Below are 16,009 nucleotides of genomic sequence, written 5' to 3'. Positions count from 1 at the left end.
CATGCATACACACTTCTGAGAGTTGAGCTTAAGGCCTGTACCTCCACATCCAGCCTGCTGGTACCCTTGGCTTCTAAAAGGCCTAGGCTCGCTGTTTGACGGAAGTGCTGGGAGAGGTAATTGGAATCTCCCGGCACACAAGACGAGTGCCTCCAAGCTCAATTCACGATTTCCCAGTAATTCTTGTGGTAGACAGGTGCTACATACTAAGTTCCATATGTGAGAAGGTAGCTGAACGCTTTGTCCAAAAGCATCTTACTTCTTAGAGTTGAGCACACCCTCAGTCCCTCACACTTCCACACTGCCTGCAGAGTGAGTTTCACACGTCTTCACCAGAGACGATTGCCAGAGGCTTCTGAGTACAAGTTAACAATGCAGACCTGGAGGGTATCTCCAGGTGCAGTAGAGTGGTAATCTTGGAACCTCCTGACTCAGAGTACTGCTACCTTCTCACTGCCATAGGAATGCAGCTAGTTGACAGCTGGTTTCAAGACATGATTCCCTGTGAGAGCTGAGGACAGGGCAGAATTCTCCCGCATCCTGCCTGACGGTAGGAGTAGCTGCTAACATCCTTATGTTAGTGGCTGGGAGAGATTGCGGGAAAAGCATGTGTGAGCACTGGGCCTGAACTCCCGTGTATCTGAGTTGAATACAGCGATTTCCAATGGCCTTCTTCAATCACAGTGTAGCTAGGTTCCAACTCCCATGTCCGAGTGGGTAGCAGACATCTGCCTCCCATGCATATACACTTCTTAGAGTTGAGCTTATGGCCTGTACCTCCACATTCAGCCTGCTGGTACCCTTGGCTTCTAAAAGGCCTAGGCTCGCTGTTTGACGGAAGTGCTGGGAGAGGTAATTGGAATCACCCGGCACACAAGACTAGTGCCTCCAAGCTCAGTTCAGCGATTTCCTAGTAATTCCTGTGGTAGACTGGTGCTACATACTAAGTTCCATACGTGAGAGGGTAGCTGAACGCCTTGTCCAAAACCATCTTACTTCTGAGAGTTGACCTCAGCCTCAGTCCCTCACAGTTCCACACTGCCTGCAGAGTGAGTTTCGCAGGTCTTCAGCAGAGACGTTTGCCAGAGGCTTCTGAGACGCAGGGTAACAATGCAGACCTGGAGGGTATCCCCAGGTGCAGTCGACTGGTAATCTTGGAACCTCCTGACTCAGAATACTGCTACCTTCTCACTGCCGTAGGAATGCAGCTAGTTGACAGCTAGCTGGCTTCAAGACATGCTTCCCTGAGAGAGCTGAGGACAGGGCATAACCCTCACGCATCCTGCCTGACTGTAGGAGTAGCTACTAACATCCTTATGTTAGTGGCTGGGAGAGTTTGCGCGAAAAGCATGTGTGAGCACTGGGCCTGAACTCCCGTGTATCTGAGTTGAATACAGCGATTTCCAACGGCTTTCCTCAACCAGAGTGTAGCTAGGTTCCAAATCCCATGTACGAGCGGGTAGCAGACATCTGCCTCCCATGCATACACACTTCTGAGAGTTGAGCTTATGGCCTGTACCTCCACATCCAGCCTGCTGGTACCCTTAGCTTCTAAAAGGCCTAGGCTCGCTGTTTGACGGAAGTGCTGGGAGAGGTAATTGGAATCACCCGGCACACAAGACTAGTGCCTCCAAGCTCAGTTCAGCGATTTTCTAGTAATTCCTGTGGTAGACTGGTGCTACATACTAAGTTCCATACGTGAGAGGGTAGCTGAACGCCTTGTCCAAAACCATCTTACTTCTGAGAGTTGAGCTCACCCTCAGTCCCTCACTTTCCACACTGCCTGCAGAGTGAGTTTCGCAGGTCTTCAGCAGAGACGTTTGTCAGAGGCTTCTGAGACGCATGGTAACAATGCAGACCTGGAGGGTATCCCCAGGTGCAGTCGACTGGTAATCTTGGAACCTCCTGACTCAGAATACTGCTACATTCTCACTGCCATAGGAATGCAGCTAGTTGACAGCTGGCTTCAAGACATGCTTCCCTGTGAGAGCTGAGGACAGGGCAGAACCCTCCCGCATCCTGCCTGACTGTAGGAGTAGCTGCTAACATCCTAATGTTAGTGGCTGGGAGAGGTTGCGGGAAAAGCATGTGTGAGCACTCGGCCTGAACTCCCGTGTATCTGAGTTGAATACAGCGATTTCCAACGGCTTTCCTCAACCAGAGTGTAGCTAGGTTCCAAATCCCATGTACGAGCGGGTAGCAGACATCTGCCTCCCATGCATACACACTTCTGAGAGTTGAGCTTATGGCCTGTACCTCCACATCCAGCCTACTGGTACCCTTGGCTTCTAAAAGGCCTAGGCTCGCTGTTTGACGGAAGTGCTGGGAGAGGTAATTGGAATCTCCCGGCACACAAGACGACTGCCTCCAAGCTCAATTCACGATTGCCCAGTAATTCTTGTGGTAGACAGGTGCTACATACTAAGTTCCATATGTGAGATAGTAGCTGAACGCCTTGTCCAAAAGCATCTTACTTCTGAGAGTTGAGCCCACCCTCAGTCCCTCACAGTTCCACACTGCCTGCAGAGTGAGTTTCACACGTCTTCACCAGAGACGATTGCCAGAGGCTTCTGAGTACAAGTTAACAATGCAGACCTGGAGGGTATCTCCAGGTGCAGTAGAGTGGTAATCTTGGAACCTCCTGACTCAGAGTACTGCTACCTTCTCACTGCCATAGGAATGCAGCTAGTTGACAGCTGGCTTCAAGACATGCTTCCCTGTGAGAGCTGAGGACACGGCAGAACCCTCCCGCATCCTGCCTGAGTGTACGAGTAGCTGCTAACATCCTTATGTTAGTGGCTGGGAGAGGTTGCGGGAAAAGCATGTGTGAGCACTGGGCCTGAACTCCCGTGTATCTGAGTTGAATACAGCGATTTCCAATGGCCTTATTCAATCACAGTGTAGCTAGGTTCCAACTCCCATGTCCGAGTGGGTAGCAGACATCTGCCTCCCATGCATACACACTTCTGAGAGTTGAGCTTATGGCCTGTACCTCCACATCCAGCCTGCTGGTACCCTTGGCTTCTAAAAGGCATAGGCTCGCTGTTTGACGGAAGTGCTGGGAGAGGTAATTGGAATCACCCGGCACACAAGACTAGTGCCTCCAAGCTCAGTTCAGCGATTTCCAAGTAATTCCTGTGGTAGACTGGTGCTACATACTAAGTTCCATACGTGAGAGGGTAGCTGAACGCCTTGTCCAAAACCATCTTACTTCTGAGAGTTGAGCTCAGCCTCAGTCCCTCACAGTTCCACACTGCCTGCAGAGTGAGTTTCGCAGGTCTTCAGCAGAGACGTTTGCCAGAGGCTTCTGAGACGCAGGGTAAGAATGCAGACCTGGAGGGTATCCCCAGGTGCAGTAGACTGGTAATCTTGGAACCTCCTGACTCAGAATACTGCTACTTTCTCACTGCCATAGGAATGCAGCTAGTTGACAGCTGGCTTCAAGACATGCTTCCCTGTGAGAGCTGAGGACAGAGCAGAACCCTCCCGCATGCTGCCTGACTGTAGGAGTAGCTGCTAACATCCTAATGTTAGTGGCTTGGAGAGGTTGCGGGAAAAGCATGTGTGAGCACTCGGCCTGAACTCCCGTGTATCTGAGTTGAATACAGCGATTTCCAACGGCTTTCCTCAACCAGAGTGTAGCTAGGTTCCAAATCCCATGTACGAGCGGGTAGCAGACATCTGCCTCCTATGCATACACACTTCTGACAGTTGAGCTTATGGCCTGTACCTCCACATCCAGCCTGCTGGTACCCTTGGCTTCTAAAAGGCCTAGGCTCGCTGTTTGACGGAAGTGCTGGGAGAGGTAATTGGAATCTCCCCGCACACAAGACGAGTGCCTCCAATCTCAATTCACGATTTCCCAGTAATTCTTGTGGTAGACAGGTGCTACATACTAAGTTCCATATGTGAGAAGGTAGCTGAACGCCTTGTCCAAAAGCATCTTACTTCTGAGAGTTGAGCCCACCCTCAGTCCCTCACAGTTCCACACTGCCTGCAGAGTGAGTTTCACACGTCTTCACCAGAGACGATTGCCAGAGGCTTCTGAGTACAAGTTAACAATGCAGACATGTAGGGTACCTCCAGGTGCAGTAGAGTGGTAATCTTGGAACCTCCTGACTCAGAGTACTGCTACCTTCTCACTGCCATAGGAATGCAGCTAGTTGACAGCTGGCTTCAATACATGCTTCCCTGTGAGAGCTGAGGACAGGGCAGATCCCTCCCGCATCCTGCCTGAGTGTACGAGTAGCTGCTAACATCCTTATGTTAGTGGATGGGAGAGGTTGCGGGAAAAGCATGTGTGAGCACTGGGCCTGAACTCCCGTGTATCTGAGTTGAATACAGCGATTTCCAATGGCCTTCTTCAATCACAATATACCAAGGTTCCAACTCCTATGTCTGAGTGGGTAGCAGACATCTGCTTCCCATGCATACACACTTCTGAGAGTTGAGCTTATGGCCTGTACCTCCACATCCAGCCTGCTGGTACCCTTGGCTTCTAAAAGGCCTAGGCTCGCTGTTTGACGTAAGTGCTTGGAGAGGTAATTGGAATCTCCCGGCACACAAGACGAGTGCCTCCAAGCTCAATTCACGATTTCCCAGTAATTCTTGTGGTAGACAGGTGCTATATACTAAGTTCCATATGTGAGAAGGTAGCTGAACTCCTTGTCCAAAAGCATCTTACTTCTGACAGTTGAGCTCACCCTCAGTCCCTCACAGTTCCACACTGTCTGCAGAGTGAGTTTCGCAGGTCTTCAGCAGAGACGTTTGCCATAGGCTTCTGAGACGCAGGGTAACAATGCAGACCTGGAGGTTATCCCCAGGTGCAGTAGACTGCTAATCTTGGAACCTCCTGACTCAGAATACTGCTACATTCTCACTGCCATAGGAATGCAGCTAGTTGACAGCTGGCTTCAAGACATGCTTCCCTGTGAGAGCTTAGGACAGGGCAGAACCCTCTCGCATGCTGCCTGACTGTAGGAGTAGCTGCTAACATCCTAATGTTAGTGGCTGGGAGAGGTTGCGGGAAAAGCATGTGTGAGCACTGGGCCTGAACTCCCGTGTATCTGAGTTGAATACAGCGATTTCCAACGACTTTCCTCAACCAGAGTGTAGCTAGGTTCCAAATCCCATGTACGAGCGGGTAGCAGACATCTGCCTCCCATGCATACACACTTCTGAGAGTTGAGCTTATGGCCTGTACCTCCACATCCAGCCTGCTGGTACTCTTGGCTTCTAAAAGGCCTAGGCTCGGTGTTTGACGGAAGTGCTGGGAGAGGTAATTGGAATCTCCCGGCACACAAGACGAGTGCCTCCAAGCTCAATTCACGATTTCCCAGTAATTCTTGTGGTAGACAGGTGCTACATACTAAGTTCCATATGTGAGATGGTAGCTGAACGCCTTGTCCAAAAGCATCTTACTTCTGAGAGTTGAGCACACCCTCAGTCCCTCACACTTCCACACTGCCTGCAGAGTGAGTTTCACACGTCTTCACCAGAGACGATTGCCAGAGGCTTCTGAGTACAAGTTAACAATGCAGACCTGGAGGGTATCTCCAGGTGCAGTAGAGTGGTAATCTTGGAACCTCCTGACTCAGAGTACTGCTACCTTCTCACTGCCATAGGAATGCAGCTAGTTGACAGCTGGCTTCAAGACATGCTTCCCTGTGAGAGCTGAGGACAGGGCAGAACCCTCCCGCATCCTGCCTGACTGTAGGAGTAGCCGCTAACATCCTTATGTTAGTGGCTGGGAGAGGTTGCGGGAAAAGCATGTGTGAGCACTGGGCCTGAACTCCCGTGTATCTGAGTTGAATACAGCGATTTCCAATGGCCTTCTTCAATCACAGTGTAGCTAGGTTCCAACTCCCATGTCCGAGTGGGTAGCAGACATCTGCCTCCCATGCATATACACTTCTGAGAGTTGAGTTTATGGCCTGTACCTCCACATCCAGCCTGCTGGTACCCTTGGCTTCTAAAAGGCCTAGGCTCGCTGTTTGACGGAAGTGCTGGGAGAGGTAATTGGAATCACCCGGCACACAAGACTAGTGCCTCCCAGCTCAGTTCAGCGATTTCCTAGTAATTCCTGTGGTAGACTGGTGCTACATACTAAGTTCCATACGTGAGAGGGTAGCTGAACGCCTTGTCCAAAACCATCTTACTTCTGAGAGTTGAGCTCACCCTCAGTCCCTCACAGTTCCACACTGCCTGCAGAGTGAGTTTCGCAGGTCTTCAGCAAAGACGTTTGCCAGAGGCTTCTGAGACGGAAGGTAACAATGCAGACCTGGAGGGTATCCCCAGGTGCAGTAGACTGGTAATCTTGGAACCTCCTGAATCATAGTACTGCTACCTTCTCACTGCCATAGGAATGCAGGTAGTTGACAGCTGGCTTCAAGACATGCTTCCCTGAGAGAGCTGAGGACAGGGCAGAACCCTCCCGCATCCTGCCTGACTGTAGGAGTAGCTGCTAACATCCTAATGTTAGTGGCTGGGAGAGGTTGCGGGAAAAGCATGTGTGAGCACTCGGCCTGAACTCCCGTGTATCTGAGTTGAATACAGCGATTTCCAACGACTTTCCTCAACCAGAGTGTAGCTAGGTTCCAAATCCCATGTACGAGCGGGTAGCAGACATCTGCCTCCCATGCATACACACTTCTGAGAGTTGAGCTTATGGCTTGTACCTCCACATCCAGCCTGCTGGTACCCTTGGCTTCTAAAAGGCCTAGGCTCGCTGTTTGACGGAAGTGCTGGGAGAGGTAATTGGAATCTCCCGGCACACAAGACGAGTGCCTCCAAGCTCAATTCACGATTTCCCAGTAATTCTTGTGGTAGACAGGTGCTACATACTAAGTTCCATATGTGAGAAGGTAGCTGAACGCCTTGTCCAAAAGCATCTTACTTCTGAGAGTTGAGCCCACCCTCAGTCCATCACAGTTCCACACTGCCTGCAGAGTGAGTTTCACACGTCTTCACCAGAGACGATTGCCAGAGGCTTCTGAGTACAAGTTAACAATGCAGACCTGGAGGGTATCTCCAGTTGCAGTAGAGTGGTAATCTTGGAAACTCCTGACTCAGAGTACTGCTACATTCTCACTGCCATAGGAATGCAGCTAGTTGACAGCTGGCTTCAAGACATGCTTCCCTGTGAGAGCTGAGGACAGGGCAGAACCCTCCCGCATCCTGCCTGACTGTAGGAGTAGCTGCTAACATCCTTATGTTAGTGGCTGGGAGAGGTTGCGGGAAAAGCATGTGTGAGCACTGGGCCTGAACTCCCGTGTATCTGAGTTGAATACAGCGATTTCCAATGGCCTCCTTCAATCACAGTGTAGCTAGGTTATAACTCCCATGTCCGAGTGGATAGCAGACATCTGCCTCCCATGCATACACACTTCTGAGAGTTGAGTTTATGGCCTGTACCTCCACATCCAGCCTGCTGGTACCCTTGGCTTCTAAAAGGCCTAGGCTCGCTGTTTGACGGAAGTGCTGTGAGAGGTAATTGGAATCACCCTGCACACAAGACTAGTGCCTCCAAGCTCAGTTCAGCGATTTCTTAGTAATAACTGTGGTAGACTGGTGCTACATACTAAGTTCCATACGTGAGAGGGTAGCTGAACGCCTTGTCCAAAACCATCTTACTTCTGAGATTTGAGCTCACCCTCAGTCCCTCACAGTTCCACACTGCCTGCAGAGTGAGTTTCGCAGGTCTTCAGCAGAGACGTTTGCCAGAGGCTTCTGAGACGCAGGGTAACAATGCAGACCTGGAGGGTATCCCCAGGTGCAGTCGACTGGAAATCTTGGAACCTCCTGACTCAGAATACTGCTACCTTCTCACTGACATAGGAATGCAGCTAGTTGACAGCTAGCTGGCTTCAAGACATGCTTCCCTGAGAGAGCTGAGGACAGGGCAGAACCCTCCCGCATGCTGCCTGACTGTAGGAGTAGCTGCTAACATCCTAATGTTAGTGGCTGGGAGAGGTTGCGGGAAAAGCATGTGTGAGCACTGGGCCTGAACTCCCGTGTATCTGAGTTGAATACAGCGATTTCCAACGGCTTTCCTCAACCAGAGTGTAGCTAGGTTCCAAATCCCATGTACGAGCGGGTAGCAGATATCTGCCTCCCATGCATACACACTTCTGAGAGTTGAGCTTATGGCCTGTACCTCCACATCCAGCCTGCTGGTACACTTGGCTTCCAAAAGGCCTAGGCTCGATGTTTGACGGAAGTGCTGGGAGAGGTAATTGGAATCTCCCGGCACACAAGACGAGTGCCTCCAAGCTCAATTCACGATTTCCCAGTAATTCTTGTGGTAGACAGGTGCTACATACTAAGTTCCATATGTGAGATGGTAGCTGAACGCCTTGTCCAAAAGCATCTTACTTCTGAGAATTGAGCCCACCCTCAGTCCCTCACAGTTCCACACTGCCTGCAGAGTGAGTTTCACACGTCTTCACCAGAGACGATTGCCAGAGGCTTCTGAGTACAAGTTAACAATGCAGACCTGGAGGGTATCTCCAAGTGCAGTAGAGTGGTAATCTTGGAACCTCCTGACTCAGAGTACTGCTACCTTCTCACTGCCATAGGAATGCAGCTAGTTGACAGCTGGCTTCAAGACATGCTTCCCTGTGAGAGCTGAGGACAGGGCAGAACCCTCCCGCATGCTGCCTGACTGTAGGAGTAGCTGCTAACATCCTTATGTTAGTGGCTGGGAGAGGTTGCGGGAAAAGCATGTGTGAGCACTGGGCCTGAACTCCCGTGTATCTGAGTTGAATACAGCGATTTCCAATGGCCTTCTTCAATCACAGTATAGCTAGGTTCCAACTCCCATGTCCGAGTGGGTAGCAGACATCTGCCTCCCATGCATACACACTTCTGAGAGTTGAGCTTATGGCCTGTACCTCCACATCCAGCCTGCTGGTAGCCTTGGCTTCTAAAAGGCCTAGGCTCGCTGTTTGACGGAAGTCCTGGGAGAGGTAATTGGAATCTCCCGGCACAGAAGACGAGTGCCTCCAAGCTCAATTCACGATTGCCCAGTAATTCTTGTGGTAGACAGGTGCTACATACAAAGTTCCATATGTGAGAAGGTAGCTGAACGCCTTGTCCAAAAGCATCTTACTTCTTAGAGTTGAGCACACCCTCAGTCCCTCACACTTCCACACTGCCTGCAGAGTGAGTTTCACACGTCTTCACCAGAGACGATTGCCAGAGTCTTCTGAGTACAAGTTAACAATGCAGACCTGGAGGGTATCTCCAGGTGCAGTAGAGTGGTAATCTTGGAACCTCCTGACTCAGAGTACTGCTACCTTCTCACTGCCATAGGAATGCAGCTAGTTGACAGCTGGCTTCAAGACATGCTTCCCTGTGAGAGCTGAGGACAGGGCAGAACCCTCCCGCATCCTGCCTGACTGTAGGAGTAGCTGCTAACATCCTTATGTTAGTGGCTGGGAGAGGTTGCGGGAAAAGCATGTGTGAGCACTGGGCCTGAACTCCCATGTATCTGAGTTGAATACAGCGATTTCCAATGGCCTTCTTCAATCACAGTGTAGCTAGGTTCCAACTTCCACGTCCGAGTGGATAGCAGACATCTGCCTCCCATGCATACACACTTCTGAGAGTTGAGTTTATGGCCTGTACCTCCACATCCAGCCTGCTGGTACCCTTGGCTTCTAAAAGGCCTAGGCTCGCTGTTTGACGGAAGTGCTGGGAGAGGTAATTGGAATCACCCGGCACACAAGACTAGTGCCTCCAAGCTCAGTTCAGCAATTTCTTAGTAATTCCTGTGGTAGACTGGTGCTACATACTAAGTTCCATACGTGAGAGGGTAGCTGAACGCCTTGTCCAAAACCATCTTACTTCTGAGATTTGAGCTCACCCTCAGTCCCTCACAGTTCCACACTGCCTGCAATGTGAGTTTCGCAGGTCTTCAGCAGAGACGTTAGCCAGAGGCTTCTGAGACGCAGGGTAACAATGCAGACCTGGAGGGTATCCCCAGGTGCAGTCGACTGGTAATCTTGGAACCTCCTGACTCAGAATACTGCTACCTTCTCACTGACATAGGAATGCAGCTATTTGACAGCTAGCTGGCTTCAAGACATGCTTCCCTGAGAGAGCTGAGGACAGGGCAGAACCCTCCCGCATGCTGCCTGACTGTAGGAGTAGCTGCTAACATCCTTATGTTAGTGGCTGGGAGAGGTTGCGGGAAAAGCATGTGTGAGCACTGGGCCTGAACTCCCATGTATCTGAGTTGAATACAGCGATTTCCAATGGCCTTCTTCAATCACAGTGTAGCTAGGTTCCAACTTCCACGTCCGAGTGGATAGCAGACATCTGCCTCCCATGCATACACACTTCTGAGAGTTGAGTTTATGGCCTGTACCTCCACATCCAGCCTGCTGGTACCCTTGGCTTCTAAAAGGCCTAGGCTCGCTGTTTGACGGAAGTGCTGGGAGAGGTAATTGGAATCACCCGGCACACAAGACTAGTGCCTCCAAGCTCAGTTCAGCAATTTCTTAGTAATTCCTGTGGTAGACTGGTGCTACATACTAAGTTCCATACGTGAGAGGGTAGCAGAACGCCTTGTCCAAAACCATCTTACTTCTGAGATTTGAGCTCACCCTCAGTCCCTCACAGTTCCACACTGCCTGCAATGTGAGTTTCGCAGGTCTTCAGCAGAGACGTTAGCCAGAGGCTTCTGAGACGCAGGGTAACAATGCAGACCTGGAGGGTATCCCCAGGTGCAGTCGACTGGTAATCTTGGAACCTCCTGACTCAGAATACTGCTACCTTCTCACTGACATAGGAATGCAGCTATTTGACAGCTAGCTGGCTTCAAGACATGCTTCCCTGAGAGAGCTGAGGACAGGGCAGAACCCTCCCGCATGCTGCCTGACTGTAGGAGTAGCTGCTAACATCCTTATGTTAGTGGCTGGGAGAGGTTGCGGGAAAAGCATGTGTGAGCACTGGGCCTGAACTCCCGTGTATCTGAGTTGAATACAGCGATTTCCAATGGCCTTCTTCAATCACAGTGTAGCTAAGTTCCAACTCCCATGTCCGAGTGGGTAGCAGACATCTGCCTCCCATGCATACACACTTCTGAGAGTTGAGCTTATGGCCTGTACCTCCACATCCAGCCTGCTGGTAGCCTTGGCTTCTAAAAGGCCTAGGCTCGCTGTTTGACGGAAGTGCTGGGAGAGGTAATTGGAATCACCCGGCACACAAGACTAGTGCCTCCCAGCTCAGTTCAGCGATTTCCTAGTAATTCCTGTGGTAGACTGGTGCTACATATTAAGTTCCATACGTGAGAGGGTAGCTGAACGCCTTGTCCAAAACCATCTTACTTCTGAGAGTTGAGCTCAGCCTCAGTCCCTCACAGTTCCACACTGCCTGCAGAGTGAGTTTCACACGTCTTCACCAGAGACGATTGCCAGAGGCTTCTGAGTACAAGTTAACAATGCAGACCTGGAGGGTATCTCCAGGTGCAGTAGAGTGGTAGTCTTGGAACCTCCTGACTCAGAGTACTGCTACCTTCTCACTGCCATAGGAATGCAGCTAGTTGACAGCTGGCTTCAATACATGCTTCCTTGTGAGAGCTGAGGACAGGGCAGAAACCTCCCGCATCCTGCCTGACTGTAGGAATAGCTGCTAACATCCTTATGTTAGTGGCTGGGAGAGGTTGCGGGAAAAGCATGTGTGAGCACTGGGCCTGAACTCCCGTGTATCTGAGTTGAATACAGCGATTTCCAATGGCCTTCTTCAATCACAGTGTAGCTAGGTTCCAACTCCCATGTCCGAGTGGATAGCAGACATCTGCCTCCCATGCATACACACTTCGGAGAGTTGAGTTTATGTCCTGTACCTCCACATCCAGCCTGCTGGTACCCTTGGCTTCTAAAAGGCCTAGGCTCGCTGTTTGACGGAAGTGCTGGGAGAGGTAATTGGAATCACCCGGCACACAAGACTAGTGCCTCCAAGCTCAGTTCAGCAATTTCTTAGTAATTCCTGTGGTAGACTGGTGCTACATACTAAGTTCCATACGTGTGAGGGTAGCTGAACGCCTTGTCCAAAACCATCTTACTTCTGAGATTTGAGCTCACCCTCAGTCCCTCACAGTTCCACACTGCCTGCAGAGTGAGTTTCGCAGGTCTTCAGCAGAGACGTTAGCCAGAGGCTTCTGAGACGCAGGGTAACAATGCAGACCTGGAGGGTATCCCCAGGTGCAGTCGACTGGTAATCTTGGAACCTCCTGACTCAGAATACTGCTACCTTCTCACTGACATAGGAATGCAGCTAGTTGACAGCTAGCTGGCTTCAAGACATGCTTCCCTGAGAGAGCTGAGGACAGGGCAGAACCCTCCCGCATGCTGTCTGACTGTAGGAGTAGCTGCTAACATCCTAATGTTAGTGGCTGGGAGAGGTTGCGGGAAAAGCATGTGTGAGCACTGGGCCTGAACTCCCGTGTATCTGAGTTGAATACAGCGATTTCCAACGACTTTCCTCAACCAGAGTGTAGCTAGGTTCCAAATCCCATGTACGAGCGGGTAGCAGACATCTGCCTCCCATGCATACACACTTGTGAGTGTTGAGCTTATGGCCTGTACCTCCACATCCAGCCTGCTGGTACACTTGGCTTCTAAAAGGCCTAGGCTCGCTGTTTGATGGAAGTGCTGGGAGAGGTAATTGGAATCTCCCGGCACACAAGACGAGTGCCTCCAATCTCAATTTACGATTGCCCAGTAATTCTTGTGGTAGACAGGTGCTACATACTAAGTTCCATATGTGAGAAGGTAGCTGAACGCCTTGTCCAAAAGCATCTTACATCTGAGAGTTGAGCCCACCCTCAGTCCCTCACACTTCCACACTGCCTGCAGAGTGAGTTCACACGTCTTCACCAGAGACGATTGCCAGAGGCTTCTGAGTACAAGTTAACAATGCAGACCTGAAGGGTATCTCCAGGTGCAGTAGAGTGGTAATCTTGGAACCTCCTGACTCAGAGTACTGCTACCTTCTCACTGCCATAGGAATGCAGCTAGTTGACAGCTGGCTTCAAGACATGATTCCCTGTGAAAGCTGAGGACAGGGCAGAATTCTCCCGCATCCTGCCTGACGGTAGGAGTAGCTGCTAACATCCTTATGTTAGTGGCTGGGAGAGGTTGCGGGAAAAGCATGTGTGAGCACTGGGCCTGAACTCCCGTGTATCTGAGTTGAATACAGCGATTTCCAATGGCCTTCTTCAATCACAGTGTAGCTAGGTTCCAACTCCCATGTCCGAGTGGGTAGCAGACATCTGCCTCCCATGCATATACACTTCTGAGAGTTGAGCTTATGGCCTGTACCTCCACATCCAGCCTGCTGGTACCCTTGGCTTCTAAAAGGCCTAGGCTCGCTGTTTGACGGAAGTGCTGGGAGAGGTAATTGGAATCACCCGGCACACAAGACTAGTGCCTCCAAGCTCAGTTCAGCGATTTCCTAGTAATTCCTGTGGTAGACTGGTGCTACATACTAAGTTCCATACGTGAGAGGGTAGCTGAACGCCTTGTCCAAAACCATCTTACTTCTGAGAGTTGAGCTCACCCTCAGTCCCTCACAGTTCCACACTGCCTGCAGAGTGAGTTTCGCAGGTCTTCATCAGAGACGTTTGCCAGAGGCTTCTGAGACGCAGGGTAACAATGCAGACCTGGAGGGTATCCCCAAGTGCAGTAGACTGGTAATCTTGGAACCTCCTGACTCAGAATACTGCTACCTTCTCACTGCCATAGGAATGCAGCTAGTTGACAGCTGGCTTCAAGACATGCTTCCCTGTGAGAGCTGAGGACAGGGCAGAACCCTCCCGCATCCTACCTGACTGTAGGAGTAGCTGCTAACATCCTAATGTTAGTGGCTGGGAGAGGTTGGGGAAAAGCATGTGTGAGCACTGGGCCTGAACTCCCGTGTATCTGAGTTGAATACAGCGATTTCCAACGACTTTCCTCAACCAGAGTGTAGCTAGGTTCCAAATCCCATGTACGAGCGGGTAGCAGACATCTGCCTCCCATGCATACACACTTGTGAGTGTTGAGCTTATGGCCTGTACCTCCACATACAGCCTGCTGGTACCCTTGGCTTCTAAAAGGCCTAGGCTCGCTGTTTGACGGAAGTGCTGGGAGAGGTAATTGGAATCTCCCGGCACACAAGACGAGTGCCTCCAAGCTCAATTCACGATTTCCCAGTAATTCTTGTGGTAGATAGGTGCTACATACTAAGTTCCATATGTGAGAAGGTAGCTGAACGCCTTGTCCAAAAGCATCTTACTTCTGAGAGTTGAGCACACCGTCAGTCCCTCACACTTCCACACTGCCTGCAGAGTGAGTTTCACACGTCTTCACCAGAGACGATTGCCAGAGGCTTCTGAGTACAAGTAAACAATGCAGACCTGGAGGGTATCTCCAGGTGCAGTAGAGTGGTAATCTTGGAACCTCCTGACTCAGAGTACTGCTACCTTCTCACTGCCATAGGAATGCAGCTAGTTGACAGCTGGATTCAAGACATGATTCCCTGTGAGAGCTGAGGACAGGGCAGAATTCTCCCGCATCCTGCCTGACTGTAGGAGTAGCTGCTAACATCCTTATGTTAGTGGCTGGGAGAGGTTGCGGGAAAAGCATGTGTGAGCACTGGGCCTGAACTCCCGTGTATCTGAGTTGAATACAGCGATTTCCAATGGCCTTCTTCAATCACAGTGTAGCTAGGTTCCAACTCCCATGTCCGAGTGGGTAGCAGACGTCTGCCTCCCATGCATATACACTTCTGAGAGTTGAGCTTATGGCCTGTACCTCCACATCCAGCCTGCTGGTACCCTTGGCTTCTAAAAGGCCTAGGCTCGCTGTTTGACGGAAGTGCTGGGAGAGGTAATTGGAATCACCCGGCACACAAGACTAGTGCCTCCAAGCTCAGTTCAGCGATTTCCTAGTAATTCCTGTGGTAGACTGGTGCTACATACTAAGTTCCATACGTGAGAGGGTAGCTGAACACCTTGTCCAAAACCATCTTACTTCTGAGAGTTGAGCTCACCCTCAGTCCCTCACAGTTCCACACTGCCTGCAGAGTGAGTTTCGCAGGTCTTTAGCAGAGACGTTTGCCAGAGGCTTTTGAGACGCAGGGTAACAATGCAGACTTGGAGGGTATCCCCATGTGCAGTCGACTAGTAATCTTGGAACCTCCTGACTCAGAATACTGCTACCTTCTCACTGCCATAGGAATGCAGCTAGTTGACAGCTAGCTGGCTTCAAGACATGCTTCCCTGAGAGAGCTGAGGACAGGGCAGAACCCTCCCGCATGCTGCCTGACTGTAGGAGTAGCTGCTAACATCCTAATGTTAGTGGCTGGGAGAGGTTGCGGGAAAAGCATGTGTGAGCACTGGGCCTGAACTCCCGTGTATCTGAGTTGAATACAGCGATTTCCAACGGATTTCCTCAACCAGAGTGTAGCTAGGTTCCAAATCCCATGTACGAGCGTGTAGCAGACATCTGCCTCCCATGCATACACACTTCTGAGAGTTGAGCTTATGGCCTGTACCTCCACATCCAGCCTGCTGGTACCCTTGGCTTCTAAAAGGCCTAGTCTCGCTGTTTGACGGAAGTGCTGGGAGAGGTAATTGGAATCTCCCGGCACACAAGACGAGTGCCTCCAAGCTCAATTCACGATTTCCCAGTAATTCTTGTGGTAGACAGGTGCAACATACTAAGTTCCATATGTGAGATGGTAGCTGAACGCCTTGTCCAAAAGCATCTTACTTCTGAGAGGTGAGTTCAGCCTCAGTCCCTCACAGTTCCACACTGCCTGCAGAGTGAGTTTCGCAGGTCTTCAGCAGAGACGTTTGCCAGAGGCTTCTGAGACGCAGGGTAACAATGCAGACCTGGAGGGTATCCCCAGGTGCAGTCGACTGGTAATCTTGGAACATCCTGACTCAGAATACTGCTACCTTCTCACTGCCATAGGAATGCAGCTAGTTGACAGCTAGCTGGCTTCAAGACATGCTTCCCTG

Source organism: Canis lupus, chromosome 7 (assembly GCF_048164855.1).
Source record: "Canis lupus baileyi chromosome 7, mCanLup2.hap1, whole genome shotgun sequence".
Taxonomy (NCBI): Eukaryota; Metazoa; Chordata; class Mammalia; order Carnivora; family Canidae; genus Canis; species Canis lupus.
The sequence above is the reverse complement of the archived record's forward strand: the minus strand, read 5'-3'. Positions refer to the sequence as shown.